This window comes from Periplaneta americana, chromosome 11, assembly GCF_040183065.1.
Source record: "Periplaneta americana isolate PAMFEO1 chromosome 11, P.americana_PAMFEO1_priV1, whole genome shotgun sequence".
NCBI lineage: Eukaryota > Metazoa > Arthropoda > Insecta > Blattodea > Blattidae > Periplaneta > Periplaneta americana.
Genome location: NC_091127.1, coordinates 63916187 through 63936367, shown reverse-complemented (window position 1 = coordinate 63936367; position 20181 = coordinate 63916187). Strand labels below are relative to the sequence as shown.

The following is a 20181-nucleotide window of genomic DNA, read 5'->3' as shown; positions in this document are numbered from 1 at the left end:
GCATCCAAATAATTAAAATGCGATCATTTTGGTCCAGAGACACTCATTTGGTGCAATGACAATTCCTTTAACATATTTCTTAATTTTTATTACATGCAACCATAGTTTAATGAACATTGACATTATTTAGATTTAATGTGTATATTTTATTTTACTTGTTATAGGTTTCCATTGAATTATGGTAATAACTTAATTTTAACCCTTGTTTTCTACGTATTCAGTAAATGGCGCTTGGTCCACTATGGTTGTGAACCCTTCAAATAACTTAAATTATATTATATAATATTACATAATATATTATATTATATTATATTATTATTATATTATAATATATTATATTATATTATATTATATTATATTATATTATATTATATTATATTATATTATATTATATTATATTATATTATATTATATTATATTATATTATATCAGAAGTTACTGTAATAACATTATAGCATTATGTCCATCTAGAGAAACTACACTTTCCAATGGTGAAATAATAATTAATTATACAAATCGGTTAATTTAGCTTCCGATATTACTTCATACAAACACAGAAACATTTTCTGTAGGCTATCTTTCATAGCTTTCGATTGTTGCTATCCAAAGCCCCTTATAGACGAAGTCATTTGTTTTTTAATTCATTACACGGCCTTAGATGGCAGTTATTTTAATTTTAAAACTCATTTATCTCATTAAATATCAGTCCTATCAAAATTTTCAAGGAATAAAACGTATAGGAAATTATTTTTAAAGACACTTTTGTTATGTAACATTTTTTACAAGAATCAATAATAAGCGAGATATTTCGATTTATTTAATTCGGGCCCCCTTATAACTCCCCTTTTAAATAATGTATTTTGAATGCCATATAGCTTAAGATCTAAGTTACAACGAACTTAATTTATATTCCAATTTTCATCGAAATCCGTTCAGCCATTATCGCCTGAAAAGGTAACAAACATACATACAGACATACATACATACATACATACATACATACATACATACATACATACATACATACATACATACATACATACATACATACATACATACATACATACATACATACATACATACATACATTCATTCATTCATACATACATACATACATACATACATACATACATACATACATACAAACAAAAATTTAAAATAAGCGATTTTCTTTTCCAGGGTGTTTAATTATATATGTTAGGACCAATTATTTTTGTGAAGTCGAAAATTACCAGAAACATTTCGGCTACAGATTTATTATTAACTAGCCGTACCCGTGCGCTCCGCTGCACCTGTTAGAAATAAATATAAAGTAATTACATAATTAAAATAGGACGTTTGATCCAGGGAACAACTTTTACAACAGCGCAAGATAATCTGCTTCGCTCATTACCCAATTTTTTTGCATTGCATTTATTGCATATATATTTTATGTATATTAACACGATTCAATTGAGCATAGTTAAAATTTGAATTATAAAATAATGGATTGCTAAGCTAACGTACTATTACTGCATACTACATCAATACACACTCGTTGTTCGTTAATTCTCTGAGATTAAAATGAGTGTACATAAATATTATTTTAACAAATACAGAAAACGAATGTACAAAATAGTATATCAGATTTTCTGTGCATAAGAAGCTATTTTAATCTTACCTGTCCTCGATTTACTCAGACGTTACTGTAATAACATTGTAGCATTATGTCCACCTAGAGAAACTACACTTCCCAAGGTTGAAATAATAATTAATTACCGGTATACAAATCGGTTAATTTAGCTTCTGATATTACTTCATACAAATACAGAAACATTCTCTGTAGGCTATGTTTAATAGCTTTCGATTGTTGATGACCAAGGCCCCTGTTTCGATTGTCGTTGTCCAAGGCCCCTTATAGACGAAGTCATTTGTTCTTAATTCATTGCACCGTCTTAGATGGCGTTATTTTAATTTTAAAACTCATTTATCTCATTAAATATCAGTCCTATCAAAATTTTGTGAAGAATAAAACTTATCGTAAATCATTTTTAAAGAAACCTTTGTTATGTAACATTTTTCACAAAAATCAATAAGCGAGTTATTTCGATTTATTTAATTCAGGCCCCCTTATAACCCCTCTTTTAAATACAGTATGTTGAATGCCATATAGCCTAAAATCTAAGTTACAACGAACTTAATTTATATTCCAATTTTCATATAAATCGGTTCAGCCATTATCGCGTGAAAAGGTAACAAACATACAGACAGACATACAAACAAAAATTTCAAAAATGCGATTTTCGGTTTCAGGGTGGTTAATTATATATGTTAGGACCAATTATTTTTGGAAAATCGAAAATTACCAGAAAAATTTCGGCTACAGATTTATTATTAGTATAGATATATATGAAGACTATTAATCTGAGGGCAATGACCTTGACTGCGTGAAATAAAATTTCGGAAATGTCAAAAATGAGAACATGGAGGTTCGAAGCGAGTACTCCAAGTAGCGCCGGCAGCCAATGAGTGACCAGACGTCGCGTCTGCTTTCTCCCACCAGAGCAGGCGAACACTGCGCCGTGGTACCGGCCTGCTCCACTCAGTATCGTGGCGACCCTCGCACGCTTCACAGTTGTGTGGTTCGTTGTTGCGCCGAGCTTCTTGTTACGCGATCCAATTGACGTAGTAGTGGTCATTGTTGTGGTGCCGTCTGATTTTGTGCATACATCATGCTATCAAAAGTGTGTTAAACAATATATCTGTTGTGCATGTGTTAAAAAAAATACACTAATTAAATTCATCACTGATTGAAACTAAAAAGAAAAGCCGTAAAACTTTTTGATTTATTATTTTTTTTTATTTCGTGCAACTTTTCTCCAGTGCGTCGAACCTTAGAGTGAAATTATAGTGTTGTGAATAACTTTGTTAATAGGCCTACCTAAAGCGGAGTGTTTTGAATGCTGAATCTTGTAAGTGCAATTTTTCTCAATTTATTTTATATCCTATATAATTAAGTTGTTGTGACAGAAATTTTGAACATATTTTACTTTATAATTTAAAGTTGTAGTTGAGGCATTGATATCAGATTTTTAAATGTGTAATTTATCACTCCTTCAGTTAAAAATGTAAAACATTATCTAGAGAATTAGAAATCAAGATATTCGAACTGGGGGAATATAGGGGATGACATACAAATACCAGAAACAGTGGGAAAGCTAACATTGAGTACCGCTTAGTAGATTATAATTTATTAGTACTTTATGAGCATAAGGGAACAAAAGATTTGGTACGTCTTCGAAAAGATGGAGCGATAAACATAGGTAACAAATTAGTTTTTAACTGGTCGGTCATGGGGCTACTTTTTGGTTAGTAGGGATTAGTGTGTCCAAATTTGCACGGGTATATTAAAAGCTTTTGGTATTCAGCACCAAACTGTGAAAAAAATTCACACACATCATGAAAGATTCCTTGACCATTTTGAATTATAACCTCTATTTTAAGGCTTAATATTATAAATTAATAAACATTTTATTTGTTAGGCCTATATATCATTATTTTAATAATGTGTAGTTTATTTGATTGTTTCATGGCGTGATTCAAAATCTTCAGTTTCATTAGAAGTTCGTTATTTTTCGAAATTCATATAGACCTATCATTTACTGTCATTTTAAAAACTCAGAAATTTACCATTTTAGGAATTCAGGCTCCTTGTGGTCTGCCAATGTTACTGGTCTGATCTTTTTTCTTGACAAAAAATATATGCAGGACTATCTCCTGAACACGTCGTGAGCTTGTGGAATGGAAGAAGAAGATTTACAATTTCGATTTTTCTTTCAGGCGTTATGGACTAGAAACGAGATTTTTTAGTTTTCTTTCTGATGTTATATAGCCTACAGAAATGTTCAACATGTCGATATTACATATGGTTTATTATTTTTATTTAACGACTCTGTATTAACTATTCGGTTATTTAGCATCAATGGGATTGGTGATAGCGAGATGGTATTTGGCGAGGTGAAGCCGAGGATTTGCCATAGATTACCTGAAATTCGCCTTACAGTTGGGGAAAACCTCGGAAAAAACCCAACCATATAATCATCCCAAGTGGGAATCGCGTCCACGCCCGAGTGCAACTCTGGATCGGCAGGCAAGCGCCTCAGCTGAGCTACGCCAGTGGCTGATATTACATGTAAGCTCCATTATTAGGAAAGACTAGACAGAGTAATCTATTTACTTTTCCTTTACTAACTAGTATAGGACATAAATCAATTATGTTCCCTGTTCATTTAAAGCTGGATGTTTCTGTATCTGTGTCATAGTGAGAGACTCAAAAATACTACGCCATGTTGACCATCAGAGCAGTCCTGAATAAAATTTGAGATAGTTAATATATGAATAAAAGTAAACTGATCGCGTACACATCATGAGGTTATGGGAGACAAGTTAGACATTTCATGTATTCTAAACCTTGGCTCTAGAAATTGATGTTGTGGTCAACAACACTAGTCCTCTTTGACTCTCGGAAATGATACCGCACTCAACTTACTGGCTGAATAGACACCGGAACCGTTACAGAACGCACGACGAGATATAAAATTCTAGTTTTACCTCGGCTTCAACACAGCTTTTCTATATGTAATCTGTTGCTATTCAGAAAGTTAATTCTTTAGTAACTTTGATTAGTACATCTGAAATCTGTTTAGAGAAACGCCTGGAGAACGTCAATTTTCCACGCAGGAGATCCTGGTTCGAATCAGGTCAAATCGAAGTGCTATTCATTGCGCGTAAAAACAATGATAAGCAAGTTTCCTTGCGATAATACTGTTTCCCATGTTATTCTGTCGTATTTGCATTCGTTGTTAAAAATATTAAAATATGAGAGGAGCTGTACCTCCGGTGATGTGCCGGTATGTCTGATGATCGACAGCAGACATTAAATTTCACCCGTTGGAGGAACTCAAGGACTTAGTTAAGCGGAACTGTATACTGACACTACAAAAATAACAAAAAATACATTTCTCGATAGTTTTTATACTTTAGCGTGATACGTCCTAAACTCGTTTGGGGGGAGGGAGCAGGAGTTGAGTGGGTTTATAGCTTTCGCAGTCTTCACATCGTGTCTTTAGAGCAGTCGTGGCGAAAATGTAATCGTGCGCCGAGCCACTGTATAACCTGCAACGTGCATAGCACCTATGGAGGGAGGCGGACACCCGAAGGGGAAGTGAAGCAACTGTCTGACTTATTAACTTATTTTCATTTTCCTTACGTCAAGCACATAAATATAATTTTATACAGTATAAGGTTACGAACTAATGTTTAGTACGTGTAACGAAGAAAGAAATGAATAAGAAAACAGGGCACATTATCACAACCTAAAATTAACTGTCTTCAGAATGTCTCTGCGACAGAGTTTCAAGATCAGGAATTATGTCACTTACTGCCAGTCGTGGTTGATTACGAAGGTATTTGTCTGTCAGTCGTGATCTAAATTTGGCTTTTACTGTTTTCGTTGTTGAAAATAATTTTTCACAAACGTAAGTTGCAGCGAACATGGCTTCAACGGAGCAAGCGAAAGAACGAAGTTTCGGATATTTATTTTTTGACAAAGGTTTGAAAAGTTCAACATTTGCCAAGTCTTTACAATCATCTATCTTTCTTATAACATCACATTGTAAGTAAATCTGTGAGTTTAAATTGAAGATCTAATCGCATTATTCGTACATCTGCTGAAAAAGATCGACGTACAGAGATGATAATAATAACACTTAACCCTTTAATCTTTCATGAGTGACATGTACAGTAGTATAATGCCGTTTTATGTTATACAACAGTTTCCTTGTGAACAAATCATACATTTAATATTCTCATCATATTGACAGCAAAAAAATACGTCCTCCCATCTTACTTGCAACTTTCGTTTTTGTAGAGGTACATGGTTTCGAGAGAGAGAGACACAGCGACGATACGCCACTCGCAGGTCAGAGACAAATACAAATGGAACGGAGTTTGACTCCAGTGAGTGAGAGGGTGGGGGTTAGGGTTGGTAGGAAACAAGAGAAAAGCACAGCTATCATTGCGAGCCACAATGTGCTCCCGAGCCGCATTTTCGCCACGGCTGCTTTAGAGTGGTGCTACAATTTTGAGGTTATTTTCAATTATTTAAGTTTTTTTCTCTCTCGTGTGTGGTGCGTAGCTGGTTCGTAAGTTAAATTCACCAAATGAAATTGATGCCCTGAATACATGCGACAGGAACTTTGAGATTTATGTCAATGTTACAAATTAACATACAGTGTACTTATGTGAAGTGTTGAACATTTATTGATATTGTAGTGCCACTTTCTACGGAACTGGTATACAGCATTTTAAATTGTTCCTGTTATTTCGTAAGCAAATTTCGTAATAAGTCTGAAATTTTATACAATGAACTTCGCATAAAAACCTGAAATACTCATACAATTGTACGAGTCTATGGAAGGCAAATTGAGAGGGATATAATTAAATGATCCCTCTTTTGTATGCTATTCTTCATTGTGATAATGTCAAGGTTACGAATATCGACGCGATCTTAATTCTATAACAATATTCAGGCAGGTGCACAACGTCATAAATCGAATTCTCTTCCCCCCTCCCCTCGGTATAAGGGGATAGGTACATTGTTTCCCTATTGAGTTAGATCCTTATTCTGATGGGGTATTCATTCGAAGAATATAGGCTACCACAACTCTTATAATGATGTTAAGAAGAAATATAAATGGGATGGTGATGTATTTGAAACTATATCTGAACATTCTAGAACGTTGAGGAAGGTCACAGGAGAGTAGGTTATAGTTGCATGTCACGGAAATCGATTCTAGACCTTCAAATACCAATCCTTGAAATAACTAGCACGGATGTGATTGTATTTTAAATTTGAAATGATATGAAATATTGCTTTACTTACAAGTAGGCTATGCGAAAATATAAAATAATAATAATAATAATAATAATAATAATAATAATAATAATAATAATAATAAATCCTACCACATTATCTCTTGGCCTACTTAACTCATAAGTGGTGCCTTGTTGCTATCACTTATAAGTAGTAGTAATAATAATAATAATAATAATAATAATAATAAATCCTACCCCATTATCTCTTGGCCTACTTGACTCATAAGTGGTGCCTTGTTGCTATCACTTATAAGTAGCAGTAATAATAATAATAATAATAATAATTATTATTATTATTATTATTATTATTATTATTATTTATTTATATCAGTACCTATCAGCGAAATGCAACATTGAAAAAATCACAGTTACCGGTCTCTTCTTCGGAGCGAGAGGCACCATTCCGAAAACCTTTGTAAACTGGAGGGGAAAAAAACAAGCTGAAGAGAGATCTTCAAGATGCCATCGTCACCACCATAATAAAATTTTCTGTAGCGATATTTCGTCAACATCTTTATGGTGTACATTCAATTTAAATTATACTAGGTCCTATTTTTTTCTTGTGTCTTAATCACTTTTGTTTGAAACCTGTTTATATAATTTTTCATTTTAAATTTTATTGTGAGCTATTCTGTGTCCCAGGGCAAACCCAAAATACTGGGTCAGACTAATAAATTAAAATAATAATAATAATAATAATAATAATAATAATAATAATAATAATAATAATAAAAGATTGTCGTGTTATAGAAGTAGATTATAATCATATGTAGTCGTTTCTGCCTTTTGAACAAATGTAGTTATTTAAAACAGGCCTGCAGAACTCGCAAGTAGGGGAATTATGACGTCAGCCTCACTCCACTTTTATTGGGGATGATCGACTTCCGCCCCGAGAATAAATGTTGATGCAGCCGAACGTAACTAGAACGCCGTGACCGCACAGGTAGAAAAGGTGGGTGGGGTAAGAAAGGGGAGGAAAGCAGTCGCTCTTAAGAGCTACAGTTCTGCAGGCCTGATTTTAAACATTGAAGCAGCTATGGTTATCATCTCTCTTTAATATGTCAATGTTGTTCTATTATGCTGTCAAATGAAAGGTGTAATGCAAATCTAGCTTTCAGGTAAAGCTTCCTGTGAAGCAGACTTGAATAATTTCAAGGGAAAAATTGTTCTGGGACCGGGTATCGATCCTGGGACGCTTAGCGCACGAATGCTCTATCGATTGAACTACCCAGGAACTACACCCGAACAACGTCCCAAGAGGGGCAAAAGGAAGATAAAGAGGAATAACAAAATGAAAAGAGGATAACAATAGTAATAATAAAATGAATAGAGTGATATCAAATTATTGTAAATGAACTTTATATTAATAGAATATATGTAACTAAGGTGTTTTTGTTGGAGATATATACAGTATTGCACTGAGCTGGTAGTCGATACCGGAGACAATCTGCTGTCTTGCTGCGTTTTCAGTGTGGCCTTGGTTCCTATTTGTATCGTATATGGAAGGTTGTTTATGCTTACGGAAGTGTGCGGGAGCTGTGATTGATGAGTTTGCCTTGTTTGCGGGAGATCCGCAGATCGCACACCGACAATGTCTCCACTCCACTTGCTGCTACTTATGCAAAGATAACAAACAATCCCTCCTCTTTGTCTTAGATCCGAGTGCTGCAAACCGCAGCGCAGACTGTCGAGTGATGCTTTCCATACAGCTCGAGCTCGAGTGCTGTCGAATTTCAGCTTTAAAGAGACGCTGATTTACTCTAAGACGTCTGTGAGCAAGACAGACTATTCTTTATGGCGGGAGTAGAGAATTGATTTCATTTCACTGTATTCTGAGTTTAAAACGAAGTTTTTCAAATTTAGTGCAGTATCACGCTTAAATCCTGTTTAGCCCCTATGTATTTGTTTTCTGGAATGGTAATTCCATGATAATTTGCATTTTTATCACACAATCTGATGTGAACATCTACTTACTCTCTTGTAGCCTATTTGTTTTCTGGTACGGTAGTTTCATGATAATTTTACTGTTGCATTTTTATCACACTTTCTGATGTGAACATTTTCTTACTCTCTTGTATTTGTTTTCTGGTACAGTAGTTCCATGATAATTTTACTGTTGCATTTTTATCACACATTCTGATGTGAACATTTACTTATTCTCTTGTATTTGTTTTCTGGTACGCTAGTTACATGATCATTTTACTTTGGCATTTTTATCACACATTCTGATGTGAACATATACTTATTCTCTTGTAGCTTATTTGTTTTCTGGTACGGTAGTTTCATGATAATTTTACTGTTGCATTTTTATCACACATTCTGATGTGAACATTTACTTATTCTCTTGTATTTGTTTTCTGGTACGGTAGTTCCATGATAATTTTACTGTTGCATTTTTATCACACATTCTGATGTGAACATTTACTTATTTTCTTGTATTTGTTTTCTGGTACGGTAGTTCCATGATAATTTTACTGTTGCATTTTTATCACACATTCTGATGTGAACATTTACTTATACTCTTGTATTTGTTTTCTGGTACGGTAGTTTCATGATAATTTTACTGTTGCAATTTTATCACACATTCTGATGTGAACATTTACTTATTCTCTTGTATTTGTTTTCTGGTACGGTAGTTCCATGATAATTTTACTGTTGCATTTTTATCACACATTCTGATGTGAACATTTACTTATTCTCTTGTATTTGGTTTCTGGTACGGTAGTTCCATGATAATTTTACTGTTGTATTTTTATGACACATTCTGATGTGAACATTTACTTATTCTCTTGTATTTGGTTTCTGGTACGGTAGTTCCATGATAATTTTACTTTCCATTTTTATCACACATTCTGATGTGAACATTTACTTATTCTCTTGTATTTGTTTTCTGGTACGGTAGTTCCATGATAATTGTACTGTTGCATTTTTATCACACATTCTGATGTGAACATTTACTTATTCTCTTGTATTTGTTTTCTGGTACGGTAGATCCATGATAATTTTACTGTTGTATTTTTATGACACATTCTGATGTGAACATTTACGTATTCTCTTGTATTTGGTTTCTGGTACGGTAGTTCCATGATAATTTTACTGTTGCATTTTTATCACACATTCTGATGTGAACATTTACTTATTCTCTTGTATTTGGTTTCTGGTACGGTAGTTCCATGATAATTTTACTGTTGCATTTTTATCACACATTCTGATGTGAACATTTACTTATTCTCTTGTATTTGGTTTCTGGTACGGTAGTTCCATTATAATTTTACTGTTGCATTTTTATCACACATTCTGATGTGAACATTTACTTATTCTCTTGTATTTGTTTTCTGGTACGGTAGTTCCATGATAATTGTACTGTTGCATTTTTATCACACATTCTGATGTGAACATTTACTTATTCTCTTGTATTTGTTTTCTGGTACGGTAGTTCCATGATAATTTTACTGTTGTATTTTTATGACACATTCTGATGTGAACATTTACTTATTCTCTTGTATTTGTTTTCTGGTACGCTAGTTACATGATCATTTTACTTTGGCATTTTTATCACACATTCTGATGTGAACATATACTTATTCTCTTGTAGCTTATTTGTTTTCTGGTACGGTAGTTTCATGATAATTTTACTGTTGCATTTTTATCACACATTCTGATGTGAACATTTACTTAATCTCTTGTATTTGTTTTCTGGTACGGTAGTTCCATGATAATTTTACTGTTGCATTTTTATCACACATTCTGATGTGAACATTTACTTATTTTCTTGTATTTGTTTTCTGGTACGGTAGTTCCATGATAATTTTACTGTTGCATTTTTATCACACATTCTGATGTGAACATTTACTTATACTCTTGTATTTGTTTTCTGGTACGGTAGTTTCATGATAATTTTACTGTTGCAATTTTATCACACATTCTGATGTGAACATTTACTTATTCTCTTGTATTTGTTTTCTGGTACGGTAGTTCCATGATAATTTTACTGTTGCATTTTTATCACACATTCTGATGTGAACATTTACTTATTCTCTTGTATTTGGTTTCTGGTACGGTAGTTCCATGATAATTTTACTGTTGTATTTTTATGACACATTCTGATGTGAACATTTACTTATTCTCTTGTATTTTGTTTCTGGTACGGTAGTTCCATGATAATTTTACTTTCCATTTTTATCACACATTCTGATGTGAACATTTACTTATTCTCTTGTATTTGTTTTCTGGTACGGTAGTTCCATGATAATTGTACTGTTGCATTTTTATCACACATTCTGATGTGAACATTTACTTATTCCTTGTATTTGTTTTCTGGTACGGTAGATCCATGATAATTTTACTGTTGTATTTTTATGACACATTCTGATGTGAACATTTACGTATTCTCTTGTATTTGGTTTCTGGTACGGTAGTTCCATGATAATTTTACTGTTGCATTTTTATCACACATTCTGATGTGAACATTTACTTATTCTCTTGTATTTGGTTTCTGGTACGGTAGTTCCATGATAATTTTACTGTTGCATTTTTATCACACATTCTGATGTGAACATTTACGTATTCTCTTGTATTTGGTTTCTGGTACGGTAGTTCCATGATAATTTTACTGTTGCATTTTTATCACACATTCTGATGTGAACATTTACGTATTCTCTTGTATTTGGTTTCTGGTACGGTAGTTCCATGATAATTTTACTGTTGCATTTTTATCACACATTCTGATGTGAACATTTACTTATTCTCTTGTATTTGGTTTCTGGTACGGTAGTTCCATGATAATTTTACTGTTGCATTTTTATCACACATTCTGATGTGAACATTTACGTATTTTCTTGTATTTGTTTTCTGGTACGGTAGTTCCATGATAATTTTACTGTTGTATTTATATGACACATTCTGATGTGAACATTTACTTATTCTCTTGTATTTGTTTTCTGGTACGGTAGTTCCATGATAATTGTACTGTTGCATTTTTATCACACATTCTGATGTGAAGATTTACTTATTCTCTTGTATTTGTTTTCTGGTACGGTAGTTCCATGATAATTTTACTGTTGTATTTTTATGACACATTCTGATGTGAACATTTACTTATTCTCTTGTATTTGGTTTCTGGTACGGTGGTTCCATGATAATTTTACTGTTGTATTTTTATGACACATTCTGATGTGAACATTTACGTATTCTCTTGTATTTGGTTTCTGGTACGGTAGTTCCATGATAATTTTACTGTTGTATTTATATGACACATTCTGATGTGAACATTTACTTATTCCCTTCTTGTATTTAGCCCTTAAATCACTGATTAGCCCATAAAACCTTAACTCGTACTCAATTCAGGATGTTATTTTCCTTAATATTTTCGTTTAACTTCCCTATAACACGCTATCTTGTAGAAATTTGGAAAAGTCTCTGACTAACCATCAACAAAATTAAAAGCATTCTTATCAATAGTAATGCCACTAGAAGTTTTGACTTGGTGCTGTTTAGTTAACTGTCCGAAGACAGGTCTGAACCTCACAAGTAATACCAACAAAACACCACTTATGAGGCAACTAGGCCAGGAGATAAAGGGGTAGAGTGGCCAGTTCCTTTCCCCCTCCATTGCATATATCGCCGATTAGGTACATATTCCACTAATTAGACTTCAGATGTATACAAACAATTGTTCTTCCTCTGACACATATCGTCAAGTGAGATGTACTGCCTGATAATATGTGTATGTGTATATGTGTGTATATATATGTACAGGGACATCATTTTATTTTTACTTCAAATTTTATTGTACCTGAGTTTTTGAATGTACTTCACTCCCACCCCTTCTACTAAGGAAGTTCCAACTCCACACAGAACCAAGACCGCAGATAGTAAGCAGTACTGAGTTACTGAGCATAGTACGTTCCAGAAATATGTTCGCGTTTTCCAGTGACGAAAGAGCTTTCAATATTGAATCATATTTTCGCACAGGTACTGTCCGTTTGCCTACGTCGCATCCCGATTTCCCCCACCTGCTTCTGCTCACCCCTGTGTAAAAGCTGGGCTGTCTTAGCTCCTTTCTGAAAACATTAATTTCTCTTAGGAATTGGACGTTTACGTGATATTATACAGCTGTTTAATTTAACTTAAATAAAAGGGCCTCGTTAAGTAATTAACTGTCACGTGATTTCCTCCCTTTCTACAATCCTGCGGCATAACCACTTGGACGGACAGTAGATAGCATGTCTGAGTAATTTTATATTTTCGGGTCGGGCAGAAGTGAAGATTGAATTATCAGTACGTAGAGTAAGTATAGAATTATTTCAACATGAGTTACTAGTACGAAGGACGAAACTGGCAATTGGAATTAGATGCAATAGTCTATAGTGCGATAATATGCACAAAAGAACTGAAGCCTGTATCGAACGGCCACCATTTTCAAAATTGTGTTTAAATATTCATTTTATGATTATTTTTCAATTTAACTTCTTTCTCTATATTGTACGCTAATGTACTGTAGACAGTATAATATACAGCGCAGAATGAATACGTTCGCATGGATAACTCACTTCGTGAGTAAAAACACTTATTCTTAATACAGTACTGTACTTTGATTAAAGTAAAACCTAATGAAAATTATCAAACTCAAAATCGCGATATTTCCTAGTTTACGTAAATGGATGAACTACTTTTCTTCCATCCTATACCTAGTAGAGTGATTTGTGTTTTACGCCAGTATCATCGAACTCCAGTCTTGGAGGGGGGAGCAAGCGGTGTTTCCGGTTCTCTAAAGGTATAGACAGGTTAATATTAAAAATGTTAGTAAAAATAAAATGATGTCCCTGTATATGTATGTATATACACACATATACATATCAGCCAGAAATTCAATCAGAGGTACGTTTTTATTTATCTAGAGAAAACCAAAACCAACAAGGATTTAATTGACTATTACATGATTAGAAGAAAGTATATAAAGATTAAAAGGAATAAAGTACTCTAATACAATAAAATATTAATTGACTTGCTAAAATTAGGAGAGAGTCGGGCAGTATCGGACATTGGGTAGTATCGGACAGTGCGTTTCTTTCATCTACACCATATGATAGTACCTGAATGACATGGTTACGTTTCTCTATGCGACATCACAGAAACGTAACCATGTCAATCAGGTACTATCATCGTGTGGTAGATGAAAGAAACTCACTGTCCGATATTACCCGATGTCCGATACTACCCGACTCTCCCCTATATTTTACTAACGTTACCTTTACCAAAACGTTTGAACGGAGCCGCCATTTTCAGTCGATTATCTATGCGGAAAACACATGACTCGCAGAGTATGTTTTATAGTACCGTAAAGAATTTGCAGTTTGAAATGTTGACAAAGAAAGAAATGCTAGGGAAGTGATAAAAAAACAAATGCTAGGGAAGTGATAAAAATGAACAAATGCTAAGGAAGTGATAAAATTGTAGGGATAAACAGCCATGATTGGTTGAAAGCTGTTCTTTCGTACGGTTTTGTTGGTCAAAAGTAGTATGACTTAGTAAAAGTGTATTATTTGATAATTTGTAGAGATAACACTTAAATGTTATTTTGATCTCTAATTTCATACTAATTTAGTTTGTTTCAACATTTATTGGATGTATACTTAAGTCTGAAGTTATTATTCTCCTTATTGTATTTTTGTTTATCTTGTCTTTTTCGTCAACCTGTAAATTCCGGAAGTTGTTTTACTATATATATATATACATATACATACATACATACATACATATATACATACATAAATAATATATACAGGGACATCATTTTATTTTTACTTGCATTTTTATTGTACCTGCATTTCTGAATGTACTTCACTCTCACCCCTTCACTAATATTCTTGCTTCCGTCAGACACACAAACTTACGGCCGCTGTTGCATTCGAAGTCTTCAAGCAGTGAAGTAAACACTGCAGTGTATAGTGTGTTTCATAAATATGGTTGCGTTTTCTATAGAAGAAAGAACCTATATTAATAATATCGTACTAAAAAATTATATCCAAGAAACGATAAATTCAATTTCAGAGAATATGCTTCAAAATGTTTTTAATAATATGCGTACTGAATTGAAGCCTGCATTGTAATGAACGGCAACCATTTTCAGCAACTTGTTTAAAAATTCAGATTAGCTTTTTTTTGAATTGAGGTGGCTAGAAGCAAAGGAATGCTAGTGACATTTGTAATAACATGAGTTAAGTGCATCCAGTGTAAGCAAAAGTATCTAAACTTTTAGTGGCAAAGGGATATTTTAATCGCATCACACATTAAAATTTAAATAAATAATTTCACCGATTATACGAAAGCTTAAATATTTAAACCCCATTTTCTCAAAAGTAACTTAAGTGCACTTACAGCCCTTTACTTATGACCCCCTCAATTTAAATGCACTCTCTATATTGTATGATAACATCAATAATTAATATGCTAAATAAAGTAGACATTACATAACGAACATAGCCGCCTGAAAAGTTGAGTTTTTGAAAAAAAATGTTACTACTCTACTGTATTTTGATAAATTCCGTAAAAGTGATGATCAAACTGAAAAACGTAATATCGTATTTCCTTACAACATAAATGGATACACTACTTTTCTCTCCTCCTATACCTAGTAAAATGATTTGTTTACATATTGTACTAGTAACATCAAACTCCTGTAATGGAAAGGGGCAACAGTGTTTCCGAGTATAGCCAGGTTAATGTTAAAATGTTGGTAAAAATAAAGTGATGTCCCTGTGTATATATATATATATATATATATATATATATATATATATATATATATATTTTTTTTTTTTTTTAATTAATACCCGGAGGCTTTAACACTACGTGGGGCCATGATAGTGGGTTCAATTTCTTTGTGGATGATAAACTAGACGTTGACGTGGGAAAGATTGTAAGTCGGAAAAAATCGATTTTTTATTTTGTCATGGAAAAAAATAGTAAGCGCTGGTGTGAATGAAGTGGAAACAGTGGCAGGTCAGTAGATGTACTCGTTCCGGTGCTCGACGTAAGAAGGCAGCTGTGTCAAGTCCACGAGGTATGGCTTAGGAAAGATAGTAAGTCACCGGACGCGCCTGATCTGTTCCATTGTGTGACGGTAAAGAGAGTGTTTTATTGCTATTGTCAGTCTGGAAGAGTGATTCAAATGTCCTAAATACATCCGAAATCTATTCCATTCAGAATGGTAGGTCTAAGTCTTCCTTTTCGTTTAATAATCTCGACCATATGAACTTCATAGTCGTTCTTCGTTTTTGTACATAAGTTACATTTATTTTCTTTTCTTTTGTGCAGACTACTTGTAAAAAACCAATATAGGTGTGATCACGATGATATGTGATGATTTTTGTGGCTTTGCCAAGGAATATGACACATTTATTAATACTGCATCTATCAAAATTATCACTCTCTTGGGTAAGGAGCTCAAGAGCCTACTTCAAATTATTAATAAAGACGAGGCAGTCATTCAAGGAGGACGAACCGTGGAAAGAGTTCAACATCTTCAAAAGAGGGCAGTTCTTCCAGAGCATCGCAAATATGCACTCCATACAACCTTTTACAAAGAGTCCGGTCTTAAGTGAACCCAAAAAGAAGGACCTATTAGCCATGCTGGATTTCCTGGACAAGAAGTATCTTCAGTTTTATCGGAAAATTTGTGCTTGAAAAGTAAGAGGTGACATAAATTGTTTTTGTTAAACTCATAAACGCATTCTACTTTGATTTTCAATTACTTTCGTACATGCAGAATAAAGTTTTATTAGATAAAACCTTCTTGCTGGTGTTACTTCAACAAAAATACAGCTTTTTTTGTAATCAGATAAGTTTTCTGATGTTCCCTAAACAATAATATATTTTTTGTAATAAAATATACCTTCTGGTGTTCTCAAAACTATTTTCGCCTCACCTGTACAATCTCATTTTTATGACTTACAACCTTTCCAATGTCAGCGACTCAAATGTTTGTCCGCTGTCAATGCACTGTCCTGTGTTGTGTTCAGACGCCTGGAATTAACGTTGATCCTCCACTGTATCGCACCATTTGTCCGTTTCATATCAGACGAAAAAACCTCGAGGTTAAAAACCCTGCAGCAGTGTAAAACTCTCAATACGTGCATTTATTCGTGCATTGGTTAATTCGTACATCCGCATATTCGTTTACACATTCGTACGTGGACTCGCTCAATCGCTAGTTCATCCCTGTTGTTGCTCATTCTTTCGTTCCTATACTCGCTCGTTAATCCGTATATTTGTGTACTCTCTCGTTTATTCGTTTATTGTACTCTTTTATTAAATTATTTTTGTTCGCATACTAGGTATATTAATTAATTTGTTCGTGTATCGTTAATTTATTAATTCATAATTTTTTCATATATTCATTCATTTACTTATTTATTATTTTGTACGTGTACTTATTCATTCGCTCATTAAATAATTCAATAATTCCATCGTCCGTTTACGCTTTCATTCATTCATTCATTCATTCATTCATTCATTCATTCGCTCGTTAGTTCTTTGATCTGTTTGATCGTTCATCGTTCGTACATCGTTCGTCTGCTCGACAGTTCGTTTGCTCCATCGTTCGTAAGTTCATCTACTGAAGCGCACGCTCTTTTATTCGCTCTTTTGTTCATTCGTTCGTCTGCTGGCACGCTCGTTCGTTTGTTCGTTCGTCTGTTCGCTCGCTCGTTCATTCATTCGTTAGTTCTTTGGTCTGTTCGTTCGTTCGTCTATTCACGCTCTAGCTCTTTCGTTCATCCGCTCGTTCGTCTGCTCGCTCACTCGTTCGTTAGCTCTATCGTTCGTTCGTCTACTAACGCGCTCGTCTTTTATTCGCTCGTTCGTTTGCTCGTTCGATCGTCTACTCACGCGCTCGCTCTTTCATTCGCTAGTTCGTTTGCTTTATCGTTAGTTCGTCTACTCACGCGCTCGCTATTTTATTCGCTCTTTCGTTTGCTCGTTCGTTCGTCTGCTCACGCGCTCGCTCTTCATTTGCTTGTTCGTTTGCTCTATCGTTCGTTCGTTCGTCTACTCACGCGCTCTCTCTTTTATTCGCTCGTTCGTTTGCTCTATCGTTCGTTCGTCTACTCACGCGCTCACTCTTTCATTCGTTCGTTCGTTTGTTCTATCGTTCGTTCGTTCGCTCTTTTATTCGCTCGTTCGTCTGCTATCTCGCTCGTTCGTTTGCTCTATCGTTCATTCGTCTTCTCACGCGGTCGCTCTTTCGTTCGCTCGTTCGTCTGCTTTCACGCTCGTCGTCTGCTTTTACGCTCATTCGTTCGTCTGCTCGCTCCTTTATTCGTTAGTTCTTTGGCCTGTTCGCTCATTCGTTCTAATGCTCGTTCTATTGCTCGCTCGTTCGTGTACTCGAGAGCTCGCTATTTCGTTCGCTTGTTCATTCGTTAGTTCGTCTGATCGCTCGTTCATTCATTACTTCTTTGGCACTGGATAATTTTCTCGCACTACATGCAAGGTCAGATGTCTGTAGGTCGAACTTCACGATAACATGGTGCTGATATACCGCTGTTTATTGTAATTTAGATTGTGAATTGTAAAGTTTCAATAACCTATGCTTACAATACTATCTCATCAATAAAATGCACTTTCACAAGGGTGACCAAAGTTAATTTTTTCTCTTTCGGTTCGCTTTTCGAACCACTGGGCACTGATATATATTTCATTAGAAAGTTTCCTCCTCACAAGGACTCAAACCAAAGCTCATTCATTAACATGAGTCCAGGCATGATGACATAGTGTACAACGCAACGGAACGGAACATTTTTGTAAGAATAATAGATTATCTATTGGGAGTTTATATCAGTGTTTACCTGAAGTTCATATTTAGATATATTCATCTGCCTGCATCAGACACTCGCGGTAAGATTCCTAAGACGTGGGCCTACATTAGGCCACGAATTGAATCAAACTACAAGCGGCTATGCTTTTGGCGCTATTCGAATTTACGACTGCAATCTTCGAAACTGTGTTAGAACTACTCCTTAAATGTTGCGTATGGATTAGTTCATATTAAGGTAATAAAATAGCTGTCAGATCATCATGAACCATCCATTGTGTTTCTTGTCCATGTAATGTCTGACAATCGAAATCTGGGAATGCAATGTATATTGTAATGCGAGAGGGCTTTTTAGTATGCGTATTCCCAACATCATTTTATTTTATTATTTTGACTGTTAATAAATTTTAATTTAATCATAGTACTGATTGTCAATTATAGCCTATGTTGTTTCATATAAATGGGCATAATTATTGAATTTCACATATGGCCAAACACATTTATAGCAATTATCAATACAGGGACTCAAAGCTCGATATACGCAGCATAAATATTTTTAAAAATATGTACGTGAATTCAGTCTAAGAGAATTAATATTGTATTAATATTCTTGTAATATAAACGTTATGTTATGGTTTATTTAACGACGTTCGCAACTGCAGAGGTTATATCAGCGTCGCCGGATGTGCCGGAATTTTGTCCCGCAGGAGTTCTTTTACATGCCAGTAAATCTACTGACATGAGCCTGTCGCATTTAAGCACACTTAAATGCCATCGACCTGGCCCGGGATCGAACCCGCAACCTTGGGCATAGAAGGCCAGCGCTATACCAACTCACCAACCAGGTCGACTTTCTTGTAATATAAAATATCATTCAATAAAAAAAAGTAGAATACTAAAACATATGTTAGAATTCGGAGATCTGTCGAAGTTTTATACTTCATAGTTTAGATTCCTATCATTCACTTCACATTTATTATTGAAACAGAGTCGTAACTGACCAGCTGTCATGAAGCCAGACGATGACAGTATAGTACTGCGCATAAAATACAGGTGTGTTTGAGCATACCCTTCTAGCCCTTCAGTTTGGTACGAGGTTCACGAAAATATCTCTTTTGCACATGATGATTAATGATTACCTTTTGTAACACAATTTAAATTGATCAGTTCGTCGTCTTTTGAGATGTTCAATGCCTCACCTTCTCTCTGATTTCAGTTTTTGCTTGGGGCAGGAATTTTACGAAAGACATGACAAGACGTATCGCGTGGAGTACTTCTTCCCAAATTCTTTTTTTTTTAGTAGGTTATTTTACGATTCTTTATCAATATCTTAGGTTATTTAGCGTCTGAATGAGGTGAAGGTGATAATGCCGGTGAAATTAGTCCGGGGTCCAGCACCGATAGTTATAGGTCGCGCCAGGGATTTTGGCAGATGGATTTTCTTACTGTGA

At 34.5% G+C, this 20181-nt stretch overlaps 1 protein-coding gene across 2 annotated transcripts in view; it reads left to right on the top strand.

Moving 5' to 3' along the window:
- Positions 1–2591: 2591 nt before the first annotated feature.
- The window catches only part of IRSp53 (Insulin receptor substrate 53 kDa), a 1482105-nt gene continuing 1464515 nt past the window's right edge, over positions 2592–20181 (top strand). For both annotated transcript variants that reach the window (XM_069839560.1, XM_069839559.1), the window contains exon 1: positions 2592–2951. The gene's annotated coding sequence lies outside the window, so the exon portion shown is untranslated. The remainder of the gene's footprint in view (positions 2952–20181) is intronic.